The following is a 16228-nucleotide window of genomic DNA, read 5'->3' on the forward strand; positions in this document are numbered from 1 at the left end:
TGCAGGAAGGAGGGAAGATGTGGGGGGCTGGGACAGGAAGGTTGGGGTGCAGGAAGGAGGGAAGGTGTGGGGGGGCTGGGACAGGAAGGTTGGGGTGCAGGAAGGAGGGAAGGTTTGGGGGGGCTGGGACAGGAAGGTTGGGGTGCAGGAAGGAGGGAAGGTTTGGGGGGGCTGGGGCAGGAAGGTTGGGGTGCAGGAAGGAGGGAAGGTGTGGGGGGCTGGTACAGGAAGGTTGGGGTGCAGGAAGGAGGGAAGGTGTGGGGGGCTTGGACAGGAAGGTTGGGGTGCAGGAAGGAGGAAGGTTTGGGGGGGCTGGGACAGGAAGGAGGGAAGGTTTGGGGGGCTGGGACAGGAAGATTGGGGTGCAGGAAGGAGGGAAGGTTTGGGGGGGCTGGGACAGGAAGGTTGGGGTGCAGGAAGGAGGGAAGGTTTGGGGGGGCTGGGACAGGAAGGTTGGGGTGCAGGAAGGAGGGAAGGTGTGGGGGGCTTGGACAGGAAGGTTGGGGTGCAGGAAGGAGGGAAGGTTTGGGGGGCTGGGACAGGAAGGAGGGAAGGTTTGGGGGGGCTGGGACAGGAAGGAGGGAAGGTTTGGGGGGCTGGGACAGGAAGGTTGGGGTGCAGGAAGGAGGGAAGGTTTGGGGGGGCTGGGACAGGAAGGTTGGGGTGCAGGAAGGAGGAAGGTTTGGGGGGGCTGGGACAGGAAGGTTGGGGTGCAGGAAGGAGGGAAGGTTTGGGGGGGCTGGGACAGGAAGGTTGGGGTGCAGGAAGGAGGGAAGGTTTGGGGGGGCTGGGACAGGAAGGTTGGGGTGCAGGAAGGAGGGAAGGTTTGGGGGGGCTGGTACAGGAAGGTTGGGGTGCAGGAAGGAGGGAAGGTGTGGGGGGCTTGGACAGGAAGGTTGGGGTGCAGGAAGGAGGGAAGGTTTGGGGGGGCTGGGACAGGAAGGTTGGGGTGCAGGAAGGAGGAAGGTTTGGGGGGGCTGGGGGCAGGAAGGTTGGGGTGCAGGAAGGAGGGAAGGTGTGGGGGGGCTGGGACAGGAAGGTTGGGGTGCAGGAAGGAGGGAAGGTTTGGGGGGGCTGGGACAGGAAGGTTGGGGTGCAGGAAGGAGGGAAGGTTTGGGGGGGCTGGGGGCAGGAAGGTTGGGGTGCAGGAAGGAGGGAAGGTGGGGGGCTGGGACAGGAAGGTTGGGGTGCAGGAAGGAGGGAAGGTTGGGGGGCTGGGACAGGAAGGAGGGAAGGTGTGGGGGGGCTGGGGGCAGGAAGGTTGGGGTGCAGGAAGGAGGGAAGGTTTGGGGGGGCTGGGGGCAGGAAGGTTGGGGTGCAGGAAGGAGGGAAGGTTTGGGGGGGCTGGGACAGGAAGGTTGGGGTGCAGGAAGGAGGGAAGGTTTGGGGGGGCTGGGACAGGAAGGTTGGGGTGCAGGAAGGAGGAAGGTTTGGGGGGGCTGGGGGCAGGAAGGTTGGGGTGCAGGAAGGAGGGAAGGTGTGGGGGGCTGGGACAGGAAGGTTGGGGTGCAGGAAGGAGGGAAGGTTTGGGGGGGCTGGGGGCAGGAAGGTTGGGGTGCAGGAAGGAGGGAAGGTGGGGGGCTGGGACAGGAAGGTTGGGGTGCAGGAAGGAGGGAAGGTTTGGGGGGGCTGGGGGCAGGAAGGTTGGGGTGCAGGAAGGAGGGAAGGTTTGCGGGGGCTGGGACAGGAAGGTTGGGGTGCAGGAAGGAGGGAAGATGTGGGGGGCTGGGACAGGAAGGTTGGGGTGCAGGAAGGAGGGAAGGTTTGGGGGGGCTGGGACAGGAAGGTTGGGGTGCAGGAAGGAGGGAAGGTTTGGGGGGGCTGGGACAGGAAGGTTGGGGTGCAGGAAGGAGGGAAGGTGTGGGGGGGCTGGGGGCAGGAAGGTTGGGGTGCAGGAAGGAGGGAAGGTGTGGGGGGGCTGGGGGCAGGAAGGTTGGGGTGCAGGAAGGAGGGAAGGTTTGGGGGGGCTGGGACAGGAAGGTTGGGGTGCAGGAAGGAGGGAAGGTTTGGGGGGGCTGGGACAGGAAGGTTGGGGTGCAGGAAGGAGGGAAGGTTTGGGGGGGCTGGGACAGGATAGAGGGAAGGTTTGGGGAACTGGGGGCAAGCAGGGACAGAGGTTTTGGGGGCTGGGGCAGGAAGGAGGGAAGGTTTCGGGGGCTGGAGCAGGATAGAGGGATGGTTTGGGGAGCTGGGGGCAAGCAGGGACAGGTTTGGGGGTGGGAAGGAGGATAGGTTTGGGGGCTGGGGCAGGAAGGAGGAAGGTTTTGGGGGGCAGGAGCATGTAGAGGCTGGGGGTAGGAGAAGGGAGGGATGGAAGCTAATATCTAACATGATTCTAATGGCTTAGAATATCATTTCCAATTTGTGTTGATGCTGTTTTACAAGGCAAACAGTAATACTGCTCTGTGCTAACTAGGGTATTTTTTGTTTCTTTCTGGTCAGTTTCACTTTCTAGTGCTCCAGAATTTGAGTTGCAAACTTGGCAACTTCAATTCGAAAAAACCCACAGGTTTCCTTTTATATTCGAGCGTGAACAAGAAAATCATTCTATTAATAGTAGCTTTGGGCCTTTTTCTTTTTTTTAAACCCCCCAATACCTGCATTTTGGGGCTTTTCCCTGATTTGGGGTATCACTCCTGCTCACCGTATACAAGTGGTTCCTTTAGTTATTACTGTTTATATTACAGTAGCACCCAAAATATACCAACTGATTTGCAAGCACAGAGGAAGACAATTCCTGCCCCAAAGAGCATATAATCTAAAAAGACCAAGCAGGGAAGGGATACAACATACAAGTACATACCCAGTCCAGCAATGAGCTCTATTTGGGCTATACCCCAGCGCCAATGAGGATCCCCATTGATTTCAGTAGGGCTGCATACAGGTACAGGGGTTCATTCACACAGACCACATTTTAGGCACATCTTATTATTCATCTGTGTTTCCTTTTCTCTCTTTTTAAGTAAAACACTAACTTCACCTCCTACAATTTAGCTCCGTCTTCCTCTTTCCCCAGGTTCAGTTCCAGGGATCCCCCTTTTAATATCTGAACCTCTCCCTCCACATAATTGAGCAGTTCACTCATAAGCTAAATAAATGAGTAGATGCTTTAAGGTTTGTCTAGGCTAGCTAAACCAAACCTAAATTCAGTCTCTGTTCCTAGAGTAGATGCAAACACATAAGCAGGTACATAAGCAAACACATAATCACTCACATGAATAGTAACTACTTGTGCATTTTTTATTGTGGCATAAGCATTTCTTAGGGGCATAAAATGTTTGTGGCTTCAAAACATAATTGCTTCAATGTTAACAATGAAAAGTATTTAGACTTTCAATACATTAACATTATTGCAAACTTTTATACATACATGCCAGATTTTTCAAAAAATAGACTCCCAGATCTATATTTAGGCACCTAAGGGTGGGATTTTCAAAAGCATCTGATTTAGGAGCACCGGCACCATTGACTTCAAACTGCAGACCCTGATGGAGGAGTATAGCCTGGTTGAAGCATTTCAGCTTCTTGACTTGTGGAAGTTCAATATATTGGAAGGTGATGTTGATTGCAAATATAGCACAGACTTATCAGTTTTGCGATTGATTTCATATTGTTCACACAGTAAGGATGTGAATCATAGGTATGTAGGGTTGAAAGGGACCTCAAGAAATCAAGTCCAACACCCTGTGCTGAGGCAGGAGAAAGTAAACCTAGACCATCCCTGACAGGTGTTTGTCCAACCTTCTTCTTAGTGAGGCTCTAGACTGGACTTTTTCACCATAGATGAGCATTTAAACTAAAGTGTGAAACTTCTTAGAAAAAAAATCTCTGTAAAATCTGAAATTCTGCTAGCAATTTGGAAACTAATTAAAGAAACAAGTACTGTACAGACCATCTACTTTAAAATTTAAATATTAAAATATGGGAAGGATGTAAAGAATGAGCAATATGCAAATAAAAATATCTACTAATAGAGCACAAACCCATCAGCTGCAGACAGGATGGTCACAGGTTTTTGTAAAAGCCGACCCCTTGACAAGAGCTGCAGTATGTGGTTTTGGCAATGATTGTGGAAGTGGGTGATAGGTTCACAGGTTCCAATTCCAGGGGTTCTCTGGAACTTGAGCACCTGTTGGGAATCCCTCTGATATTTATGACCAAGTGATGGCCACACCTATCAGCATAAGGAGTAGGAGAAAGAAGCCTGCCAAGCACTGCAATCAATCAAGGAAGGAGGCAATGCTTAGCAGTGGGTCAGAAGCCCCTAAGGCAGAGGCACTTACCCATGCACTAGGCTACATTCTGATGTTACACTAGGGTACAACTGGAGTAACTTCATTGAAGTCATTCCTGATTTATAGCAGCGTAAGAACAGAGTCAACCCTGTATCCACCACCTACAGCTCACTCAGATCTTGGCCTAGGTTTCTGCTAGTAGTTCATGTCTCCCTCCCCAACGGACCCCTATTGCCTTTGAAGCCACTATCCCTAAATCCCTCCAACAGAAGGGGGTTCACGCTACCAACCTTCTCAAAGCAGACATTTTAGGGATTTGCAACATGCCGTGCTTCAAAGCTGCACCCTGGCACCCCTATATTCACCACCGTCACATAATTATGATATGTTTTGTACCAAGTATGCCATGTGAGATATTATTTTAAAAGTCTTGAACTGTTGTATATTAATATCCTGTTGGATTGTATGTGAAGTTATGAAGTTTTGCTGCGTGTGAGTGTGTTACTGAAATACGTTGTAAGGTTGGGAACACTCAGAACGAGCCTTTCAGGTGCAACAATGGAGGAGCCAGACACACGGATGGCCTATTAAAGGAATCCACACCCCTAAGATCTATCCCAAGGATCGTATACAATGGAGACTTCTCAGAGATAGCACATAGACAATGGAGACTGCTTGACCCATGTCATAGCAAAGCCTCTTTCCAGCAAGCTGGACGAAGCTATAAAAGAGGGGAAGTGACATGATCACTTGGCCTCTCACCCCCCACAACTCAATACCCGGAAACATATCTGGAGGAAAAAGACTAAACTGGGGAGGTGGTCTCAGCTGGAAGAGAATTCCAGCCTGTGTATGGAAGATCTGTAACCGACTTGTATTATCTACCAGGGGTAGACACTGCTTGATTCAACTCCTGTCTAGTGTATATAACTCAGATTCTGATTTTACTTTTATTTCTTAGGTATCCAACTTTGATCTGTACACTTATTACTTATAATCACTTCGAATCTATCTTTCTGTAGTTAATAAATCTGTTTTATATTTTACTCAAAACAGTGTGTTTTGCTTGAAGTGCTTGGGAAATCTGCTCAGGAACAAGAGCTGGTGCATGTCCTCTCTACATTGAGGGAGGGGCAGACTGGGTTATAAACTTACACTGGACCAGGGCAAGACGGTACAGCTTAGGGGTGCAAAGCTGGGGAGCTGGGGGAAATTGGTTGGAGCCTTTCTATTGTTGGTTCATGAGTGGCTGGCAAAAGCATTCATGTAAGTCAGTTGGGGGCATCCTTGCCGGTGGATGTCTGTGTAAGTTCAGTACCTGGAGAGGTTTGCAGCTTGTCACAGCATCACAGTGTGAGAGGGAACCCAGGTTGGTAAAACAGAGGGCTTAGTGGTACCCCAGATCCATGTGGCACCCTAGGGAACTCGTCACAGGGGGTATTTATGTTTTTCACAGCCAAGTTTGAGCCTAGCAGCTGGGTGCTGTCTTTTCTAGGGTTACTCTGATACTCCCCTTGCCTTTCAAATAGGAAGTAAAGGCAGATAGCCAGATCCTCAGCATGTATAACTTGTCATAGCTACTATTGACTTCAATAGACCTACGCTGAATTACACCAGCTAAGGATCTGGCCCAGGGGTTGTAAAACCAGAAACACTCTCAAATTAGACTCAAAAAGTGAAGAGAGAGGTTTTCGAAGGCACAAATGGTAATTATGAGCCGAAATCCCATTGACTTTCAAAGGAAGTTAGGTGTCTGACTGCCCCTTGTGCTTTTGAAAATCTTCCCACAAGTTTAAAAAGCCCCACAATAATTGTTTAGAATACTTTCCTCAGATGAAAGGCATTTCCAAATGTAAAGAATTAACTTTAATTTATTATTGAAAAAGCAACACACTGTAAATTACATCCAATTTTGCATGACACTTTCATATTCAGCTATCAGTCTGAACACAACTTGCTTGAACTTTGAAGCCATTAAATAATCAATTCTTCTTTGTAACCCTCATTGTTTTTAGTACACAGTGTGAACAATAGGCTTCTGTTGCTAATTTAACACCTGCAAATTCGCATGCTTAACCAATGGCTATATAGTCTAGTGGATTAAAGGCCTAATTCTTCTCTTGTGTACTCAGGCTTTATACTTGTGTAACTCCATTGAATTTAATAGAATCATATCTGATTTATACCAATGTAATTGAAAGGAGAATTAGGAGAATTAATGGTCATAAACTCATGTACAAGCAGGAAGAACTGGAAGTCCTGGCACAGTCAAGGAACTATGATGCGATTGGAATAACAGAAACTTGGTGGGGTAACTCACATGACTGGAACACTGTCATGGATGGGTTTAAACTTCAGAAAGGACAGGCAGGCGAGAAAAGGTAGAGGAGTTGCACTATATGTAAGGGAGCAGTATGATTGCTCAGAACTCTAGTATGAAACTGGAGAAAAGCCTGTTGAGAGTTTTTGGGTTAAGTTTAGAGGCAAGAGCAACAAGGGTGGTGTTGAGGTGGGCATCTGCTATAGACCACCAGACCAGGAGGATGAAGTAGATGAGGCTTTCTTCGGACAACTAACAGAAGTTTCCAGGTCACAGGCCCTGGTTCTCATGGGGGACTTCAATCACCCAGACATCTGCTGGGAGAGCAATACAGCAGTGCACAGACAATCCAGGAAGTTTTTGGAGAATGTTGGGGACAACTTCCTGGTGCAAGTGGTGGAGAAACCAAATAGGGGCCATGCTCCTCTGGACCTGCTGCCCACAAACAGGGAAGAATTGGTAGGGGAAGTAGAAATGGGTGGCAACCTGGGCAGCAGTGACCATGAGATGGTCGAGTTCAGGATCCTGACAAAAGGAAGAAAGGGGAGCAGCAGAATACGGACCCTGAACTTCAGAAAAGCAGACTGACTGAGAGAACTGATGTGTAGGATCCCCTGGGAAGCTAATATGAGGGGGAAAGGAGTCCAGGAGAGTTGGCTGTATTTTAAAGAAGCCTTATGGAGGTTGCAGGAACAAACCATCCTGACATGCAGAAAGAATATCAAATATGGCAGGCAACCAGCTTGGTTTAACAGAGAAATCTTCCGTGAGCTTAAACACAAAAAGGAAGCTTACAAGAAATGGAAACTCGGACAGATGACTAGGGAGGAGTATAAAAATATTGCTTGAGCATGTAGGGGTGTAATCAGGAGGGCCGAAGCATAATTGGAGTTGCAGCTAGCATGGGATGTGAAGGGTAACAAGAAGGGTTTCTACAGGTATGTTAGTAACAAGAAGGTGGTCAGGGAAAGTGTGGGACCCTTACTGAATGGGGGAGGCAACCTAGTGACAGATGATGTGGAAAAAGCTGAAGTACTCAATGTGACGGGTTGCCCCCCTTAGGATGGCACCTGATGTGCTGAGATATCACTGAGCCCACCTGTTATGCCAGCCTGGGCACCCTTTTAACCGATCTTGCTGAGCCAAGCCATTAAGTCTCCTCCATCACACACACACACAGGCAGGGCCACATCCAACTGCAGAACAGAACAGACACTGAGAGGAGCTCTGGGAAGGCTCAGCTTAAGGGACTTGCCCCAGCACTCAGGTATCCACCTCCCTTGGAGTGCAGACCCAAAGGTATATTATGAAATCCGCCTCCTCTCTCAATGTGGAGGAAGGTATACACAACTTCTTCCCCTCCCACCCGTTAGAAATGACAGAAACTGGGTTTAATAATAATTAAAACAAAGTTTATTAACTATAAAAGTCAGCTTTTAAGTGGTAAAAGGGGTAGCAAACAGAACAAAGCAGATTACTAAGCAAATAAAACCAAAAACACGCAAGCTAAGCTTGTTTCACTAAAGAAATTGCTTACAAATAGTAATTTCTCACCCTAGGTATTGCTGCAGGCGGATTACAGACAGTCTTGAAAGGCAGATGCACTGGTCTCCCGCTTGAAACCTCAGTTATTACTACTCGCAAGCTGGATGCCCTTCCTGCTTGGGTTCAGCCCTTCTCCCCTCAGTTCAGTTCTTGCTTCCAGGTGTTTTTTCAGTGTCTCTCTGAGTGGGGAGGCAGAGGATAACCATGATGATATCACTCCCCTGCCTGATATAGCTCTTGCGTAAGGCGGGAACCCTTTGTCTTCTAGTGGAAAACCACTGGCATTCCAAAAGGGGAGGAGGGGTATCCAGTATTTGGTGACTCAGACCCATGTCTGCATGGCTGTCGCAGCCATTGCTCGTAGGCGGTCTCCAGCATCCGTAAGAAGAGCAAGCTCCTTCACAGGCCATTGTCTCTGCTAATGGTCCATTAGCCCGGTCTGGGGGTGACACCCAAAGTAACACATTTGAAATGCAGATACGGAGTTAATATTCCTAACTTCAGATACAGAAATGATACAGGCATACAAATTGGATAATCACATTCAGTAAATCAGAACCTTTCCAATGATATCTCACATGAGCCATCTTCCATAAAGTATACCTCAGTTATGTCATATTCATATCATAAGCATATTTCATAAATAATATGGAGTGAAACATCACACCTTCCCCCTGAGATTACTGCCAGAGGGGTGGTCACTGACCAATGCGGAGGCAGCATACCTAAAATTCCTTTTTGGCTTTGGTTATACAGCCTCCAAGTGTTACCAAACACTGTAAAGTTATCCATAGGTGCTTTTGGAAAGTTCTGGGTTTCTGTTCCCAGGTTGCCTGAAAACGTTGTGGTGTGTAGCACTGTGTACATAATGCACATCAATATCTTTTAAAGTATAGGTGTCTTTGTTAACTTTCAGAACAGGCTACAAAGCCCATCTCTGTTTTAGGGTACGTGGGGAATAAATTGTGCTTAGAAATATAAGGCCAGATTCTCTCCCGCTTTAAGGCCACTTTGTATAGCTGGGAAGGGGATGATTTTCCCATTGGAGGGGGATCCTCTGGTGTTGTAGAGCTCCTACTCCAACCCACTCCCTCAGGCTGGCATTAGGGACATGGCATTAGGGACATTAGGGGGAAAGACGATGTCACAGGGGCTCTTATACCCAGCTGACCCCTGGCTGTTGCAGTAGCCACTGGGAGCCATTGGCAACCAGTAGCTAGAGCAATAAGTCTTGTATAATATTGTGGAATCATTGTGAAAGCATCTAGAACAATGGATAGGCACTTGTTACTGATTTATTTTGATTGGTAAGGTTCACCCTAACTGTCTGTCTTTCCTTTCTGAAATTGTTGGCAATTCCCACCAACTATTCCAGCCAGCAAGAATATTTTCATTGCTGATCTTCTGCTAAGGCTCTACTTAAGTAGTCAGAATTTCTACCCCTAATTACTCTGGTGACACAAAATTGTCTCACCCAAAGCAATGAAATTATGACCACCACCACTGGCATAACTGATCCTCTCTCCTCAATCTTCTACCCCCTCATCGGTCTCATCTATGCAAGTCTGTGGTTTTTAATGCACCTGTCCCCGATGTGTTTAAGTGTCATTTTAGGTTACTGATACTTTATGCTGCGTAAGCAGGGTTGGCTGCCACAGCTGAGTCACTGAACTAGCAGAGGGACACATCAGATTACCAAGTGCGTAAGTGGATCACCCACCTATGTGCAAGGAGCCTGAAGGCAGAATTCTGGTTGCAAAATATTGTGATGAGACAATTTTCTATCTGAGATAAACTACTAAGGTGGGTTAAAAGGTGCCCACCAGTGAAAATCTGAACTCTTTCCACTTTGTCAAAACCTTTCAGGACTTGTCTCATAATAAATTCTTCATATATGTTGAAAAGGCTTGGGGATAAATTAAAATACACCTGTGTCTCACACCCAGCCCAGTGGAAAACCACTCGCTGTCACCTACTGCTGTTCACACTGTGGTCTGGTGGTGGTGGTAGAAACACGGAGTTCAATGAGATGTTTAGGAATCCTTATGTTTTTCAGGATCCTCCAAAGATGGTCACAGTCAGATGGTATCAGATGCTTTTGAATAGTCAATAAATCAATAGGTGATTGTACATGCTGCATTTTTCAGTGATGTCATGAATAGTCACAATTTGATGATGTTTGGCATGGCCCTGTCTGAAACCAACTTGTGGTGGTGGTAGTTCTGCATCTATCCTTTACTTCATATGCTCCAGGATTAGGTACAATTTTGCTCACAGGTGATATCAGGGAGATGACACAATAGTTACTACACCTTGTTATGTCTCCTGCCTTTGGTAAGGCCAGAAAGATTACCTTTATCCAGTCGTCTGGCCAATTTCTAGTCATCCATACATGGTTGCGAATTTTCCATGTGAGATCAATACCACAGTCACCAAATCGCTTTTAATAATTCTGCTGGTATGTTTTCTACCCCTGGTGCTTTCCCAGGCTTCATTTTCATAATAGCACATACCATTTTTTCTTGCAGGATTGATGGATCCAACTCTGTACTCTCTTTTCTGTCATACTGTGCTCTAAGTGGCTCTGAGTCATACAGATCAGCACCGTAATCTCGCCATCTGTGTTCAGTATCATCACCGTCAGTGAGAACTCTGCCATCGTAATCTTTCATTATATTTGATTGCAGAGAAAGATTTCTTACTGAAAAGCTGACCGCTGTAACCATAACTTGTGTTATTGCTCTCTTTATAATTCTCAAATTTCACACATTCTGCCTTTATATGGTCACTTGTCTCATCTAGTCTCCCTTTGAATCTGTCTACTCAGTTCCTTGTATTCCCTCTTACATTCTTCAGTCTCCAAGTCACTCTTTCACTCTGCATCGTTTTTTCCACCACCTCCAATACCTTCTCACTTAACATGGTGTGGTCCAATGCTGACTTTTCAGTCAGAACGTGTGCTTTCACGGCTTCAAGCATGAGAGTGTTCATTTTACTGAAAAGTTTGTTTAGATTTTTCTCCTTTCACCTGTGTCAATGCCTCAGACACATGTTATACAGAAGTCATGTAGTTTTTGTTGATTCTAGACAAGTCCAGACACAGTGCACCTGCCAAACATCTTTTCTTGTTAAGCTTTAATTTTATTTTTGAGGCTAACGATAGATGATCTGAACCGCAGCCTGCACTTGGGAAAGTATTGTCCATTAGATGCTTGATCTCCAGTGTTACTGTATCATTTTATAATCAGTTTGGTTGTCATACTATCACGTGATCCCCATGTGTATAAACATCTATGATGTTGAATAAAAGTGCTATTTGTAATGATCAGGTAATTAGAGCAGCAGAACTCAACTGAAAGCCTTCCTCTCTCATTTTGTAAACTGCATTTTAAAAACAAAAATAGTTGGAATAAACAGTTTATTGGTCAATCACTTGGCCACATTGAGTTCAGAGTACCATGCCTTCTGTGCTGCAGCTGTTAGTTACCATGGGTTTGTTATAACAGATCAGATCATTGGTCCATCACATCTGGCATACTGCCTCAATCAGAGTCTAAAATATGTGATGACTCAGTGGAAGGTGAAAACACCTCCAGATAATTCAATTGGGGTCAATTATGCAATCCCGGGAATTTGGACTTGGGGGTGGGTAAGGCTATTTCCTCTTTCCTGCAAATTAGAACCACTTCAGATGAAGGAGGGAATACAAAGAAGAAGCAAACATTCTTAATAGAAAAAAACCTGAAAAAAAAAAATGTTCAAAAGGATCTACCAGAAAAAAAAGAAAAGGTAAATATTTCTAAATATGAAGGGTTTGGAGGATGGGTCTAGAATTTCTTTCATTGTAATGCATCTAGAAAAGGGGAGGCAGATGGTAGGTGACTATATTTTTTCCTTGCTCTATAGGAGGAATATGGTCCTAACCAGTCCTAACTGGAGTGCATTCCCCTCATCTGTAGTATACTATTGTAACCCCCCTTTCCTCCCTAGGTCACTCGGGAACAGGCAACACTCACCTGTGCCTGGGCGCCTGATGTTGTTGACATTAAAGAAGATCCTGAGTATCCCAGTGGTGCTGTTGGATAGGTGGGAATCCTCTAGTCACCCCTCTGCTGCAGTCCCTTTACTCCTAAAGGAAGTTAAAATTGGCGGTACCTCCACCTGGCTGGCACCTGCACACACTCATGTATACAGTGATAAATGAAACGTATGTAACTGGCATTTACCCTGCCACCATTCACCCCACCCCGCAGCGCACACTCCTCTGGATCTCAGAGTCCCAGGCACTTGCTGGCGTGGGCGCACTGGAAGACCTGCAGCTGGAGACAGCGCTCGGTTGGTTCTGTGCGTCAGTCCACCCAAGGCAACACGCTGCACAACCCCTCTGACGATTGGAGCTGGTCCCACCAAGTGCCAGCAGCTCTGGGCCCTGGTTCGTGGGAAGATCACTCGGCCTCTCCTCAGACTCAGTCTCTCTGCTGGGCCCCTTCCCTTGCAAGTGCTTTCCCAAACAACAGTGGGGGTTCCTCACAGTTCCCACACTGCAGCCCCACCTCAGTCTTTTCTAGGCACAGCAACAGTCTCTGCTCTGACCCCAGTGAAGCCACCAACAGCCTCTGAGGCTCCCTCAATCAAAGCCCCTGCAGGCTCTCAGCAGCAGCTCCTGGTATGGACCGAGCTCCACAGCAGCAATCTCACTCCTTTTCCCCAAAATGGAGTCCACCGCCTGCTCTCCCTGCACGAGGAAGTCACTACCTCTTTCCCCAAAGCATCATGGGAGTTGTGGTCTCTAAGGCTAGATTGCCCCTCACAGGCTTTTCCCATGGAACATTCCCAATGAAGTTCAGCAGCCCCGCTAGTAAAGGGTGCCTACGCTATCATTCCATTTCCTGCAGATGCTGCAGGAAGAAAAGCAGCCCTTGCTGTACACATGGACAGCCTATGGTACTGCTCTGCTATCACTCAGAGTTTTATGGGGGTGGGTGGAACAGAGAGCGAATAATTATTTAAATGGAAAGACTCCTTCATGGATTCACATTAAAAACCAGAATTTGGATGGCTCAGGGGATGGGTAATTGGATACAGAGACTCTCACCTTTAGGTTAGGGGTTCAAATTCAAGTCTAAGTCTGCAGCCACTGAAAGTGAGATGAAAGGGCGAAGTGTTCTCAGTCCTGTTCCTATTGCTGCCAACAGGTGGGGCTGAATTTTTCTCTAAGGCGGTGCTATAAATTGGCTACTGAGCTATACTTTACCATAGGACTTGGAGAATCATCCGCTACCTGTTTGGTTATACATGCACAGGCTGATGCCTCATCTCAGATCAGGTCCTGGCTGGCTTTATGTAGGAGCACCCTGGCTGTGACTGGGATGTCGAGAAAGAAAACACCAGCCTCCATGGGCTCTGGTTCAGATTTGCCTCTTTCTATAACTTCTTCTCATTCCTACCGCTCCAAACAAAGCAGCTACCAGTCTGAACCTCAGACTCAGGCTGTAAAGCAGAACCAGCCCACTGGGCAGAGGACTAAGCAGCAACTCTAGTGTGTTCTGAGCAGGGCCGGCTCTAGGTTTTTTGCAGCCCCAAGCAAAAAAATTTTTTGGCTGCTCCCCCCTCCCCCAGTGCCCTCACCCACCCGCACCCCCTGCCGCCCCAGCCCTCGGCTCTCTCTCCCCCCCCCACCTGCACCCTCTGCCGCCCCAGCACTGGGCTCTCCCCCCCACCCCACCCCAACCTCACCCCCTGCTGTCCCAGCCCTGGGCTCTCCCCCCACCAGTGCTCACTCCGCCCGCTCCCCCCTCGCCTCCAGCCAGTCTGGCGCTGGCAGGGTCGGGATAAGCAGCGGGGCTCCCGGGCCGCGCCTCAGCCCAGGGTCCCTCCAGCCAGGCTCCCGCCTCCAGGACCAGCCAGGACCCAGGAGGCCAGAGCCGGGGGACTGCCCCGGCAGGGGGCTGAGGAGCCAGGGCAGGGTAGCCCCAGAGGGAGTGGAGCCCCGGAGAGCGGCATGTGGGACCCCACGGCAGCGCCCTACCCTCTATGGCCCCGCTGGTGCTGCTGCTTCTGGCTGCCCTGCCACAGTCCCTGGGTGGCTTGGGCCGCTTCGCCCAGCCCCGGCTGTGGCGCTGGGGGGCGGCCGCCCTGCATCACCTGCAGGCGGCTCCGTGTGCCCCGTGGGGCAGCTCCCAGCCCGGGTGTCCCGTGCTCGGAACCTGCCCGGCCCAGCCACAAGGTGCGGGTACTGCTCCCCCGCGGCGTGAACCGCAGCAGCCCCAGGGTGCACCCTGCACACAATGCGCTGCTGCTGTCAGGGCCAGCTCTATGCTTTTGCTGCCCGAAGCAAAAAAAAGATGGTCGGAATGCCGCCCCTGAAAATGTACCGCCCCAAGCACGTGCTTGGTTTGCTGGAGCCTAGAGCTGGCCCTGGTTCTGAGGATTAATTGGTTAATTTTTGTAACATGAAGCTCAACAGATCAAAGGTGCTATGTGTTACCACATGGCCAATTTCACTAATGACAAGCGGCTGCCTAAGATTCTTACTGGTAACAGTTCAGTAGCTTCCTTCTCCTTCTATTTCCTTATAAAAAGAACTTTCTGGTCACTGTCCTCACCACAATTAGATTCTAGGGTAGTTGTATGTCTATCTCTGTTTCTGTTGCCAAGCCCCTGTTGAGCACTTTGGAGGGCTGCCCCCTAATCTCTTGACAAGCAAATGCATTTCTTGACAGCCTGATTCGTGTTGGCCCATTGCCCTCTAATAGCTTGGAGCTCTGACAGCTGGCAACAATTTTCTGACTATTGGCGCTCCAATTGCTTCCCTGTCTGACAGGGGCCGAATAATCTTCTCGTGACTGCCAAATGGATGATAATGGCCAATTCATTTGAAAAGCTCCTTAATAAAATTCCCTTCTCTGTCCCTTTTTATAACACAACCTCTTTTTTCTCCTTGTTTCCTCTTTCCACTTCTGCAAGTTGTTTCCCTCTCCCTCCCACTGCAGAATTATTTTTCATGTTGGTATCCCTGCACTGTTCACATTGGTCTCTCTGTTTTGGCCTTTAAGCATCTCACCAGAAGCTACTGACCCCCTGTTCTGTCTACAGTACTGTCTGAAATTGCCTAGCAAGGCCCCAGGTATTTTGTTCACACCAGCTTCTAACACCGCTTCCTTCTTTCATTGGCCATGCCTGCCAACCGTGATTTTTTTCCCCCAAGTGTACTTGTAGCTGTTCTGTTTTCTAGGAAAGTCTGGGCCCAATCCTACAATCTTGCTTATATACTAACTCAAACCAAGAAGAGGAACCTCTGGTGTAAGGATTACTCACAAGCCACTACAATGTAAGAACAGACTTCTGTTTTAGCCACTTAAAATAGTGTGTATCAGCATAGTGTCTCACATCTGCTGAGCTATAGCAGATGGTGGGGCCTTGCAAATCAGTTACCTATTGTAGGAAAAATCAGTGACACAGAGTCTGGGTCTAGTAGAACCTCAGAGTTACGAACACCACAATAACAAACTGACCAGTCAGCCACACACCTCATTTGGAACTAGAAGTAAGCAGACAGACTCCACCCTACCCCCCCAAAAGCAAATACCATGCAGTACCATACTGCATTAAACATAAACTACTAAAAAAGGGAAAGTTTAAAAAAATTGACAAGGGAAGGAAACTGTTTCTGTGCTTGTTTCATTTAAATTAAGATGGCTAAAAGCAGACTTTTTCATCAGATAGTAAAGTTTCAAAGCTGTATTAAGACAATGTTCAGTTGTAAACTTTTGAAAGAACCACCATAACATTTTGTTCAGTGTTACAAACAACCTCCATTCCTGATATGTTCGTAACTCTGAGCTTCTGCTGTATTTTCTTAGTGCAACTGTAACCCACATGCCTAATAGGGAGATATCTCTTCTAGAGAGGAGAAGTGAGGGAGGAATGAGTTGTGTTTGGGTCAGTGTAGCTAGGCAGATCTTGCAGAAAGATAGTGATCATTTGCATCCAACTTCCTGATTAAGGGCTTGGTTACACTTGCAGCTGTACAGTGCTGTGAGGTAAACATGTCTTCGTACAGCTGAGTAGGGAAAGCGCTGCAGTCTGTCCACACTGATAGCTGCCAGGGCAGTGGCGTGGCCACACT

Source organism: Malaclemys terrapin, chromosome 1, assembly GCF_027887155.1.
Source record: "Malaclemys terrapin pileata isolate rMalTer1 chromosome 1, rMalTer1.hap1, whole genome shotgun sequence".
In the NCBI taxonomy this organism is placed as follows: Eukaryota; Metazoa; Chordata; order Testudines; family Emydidae; genus Malaclemys; species Malaclemys terrapin.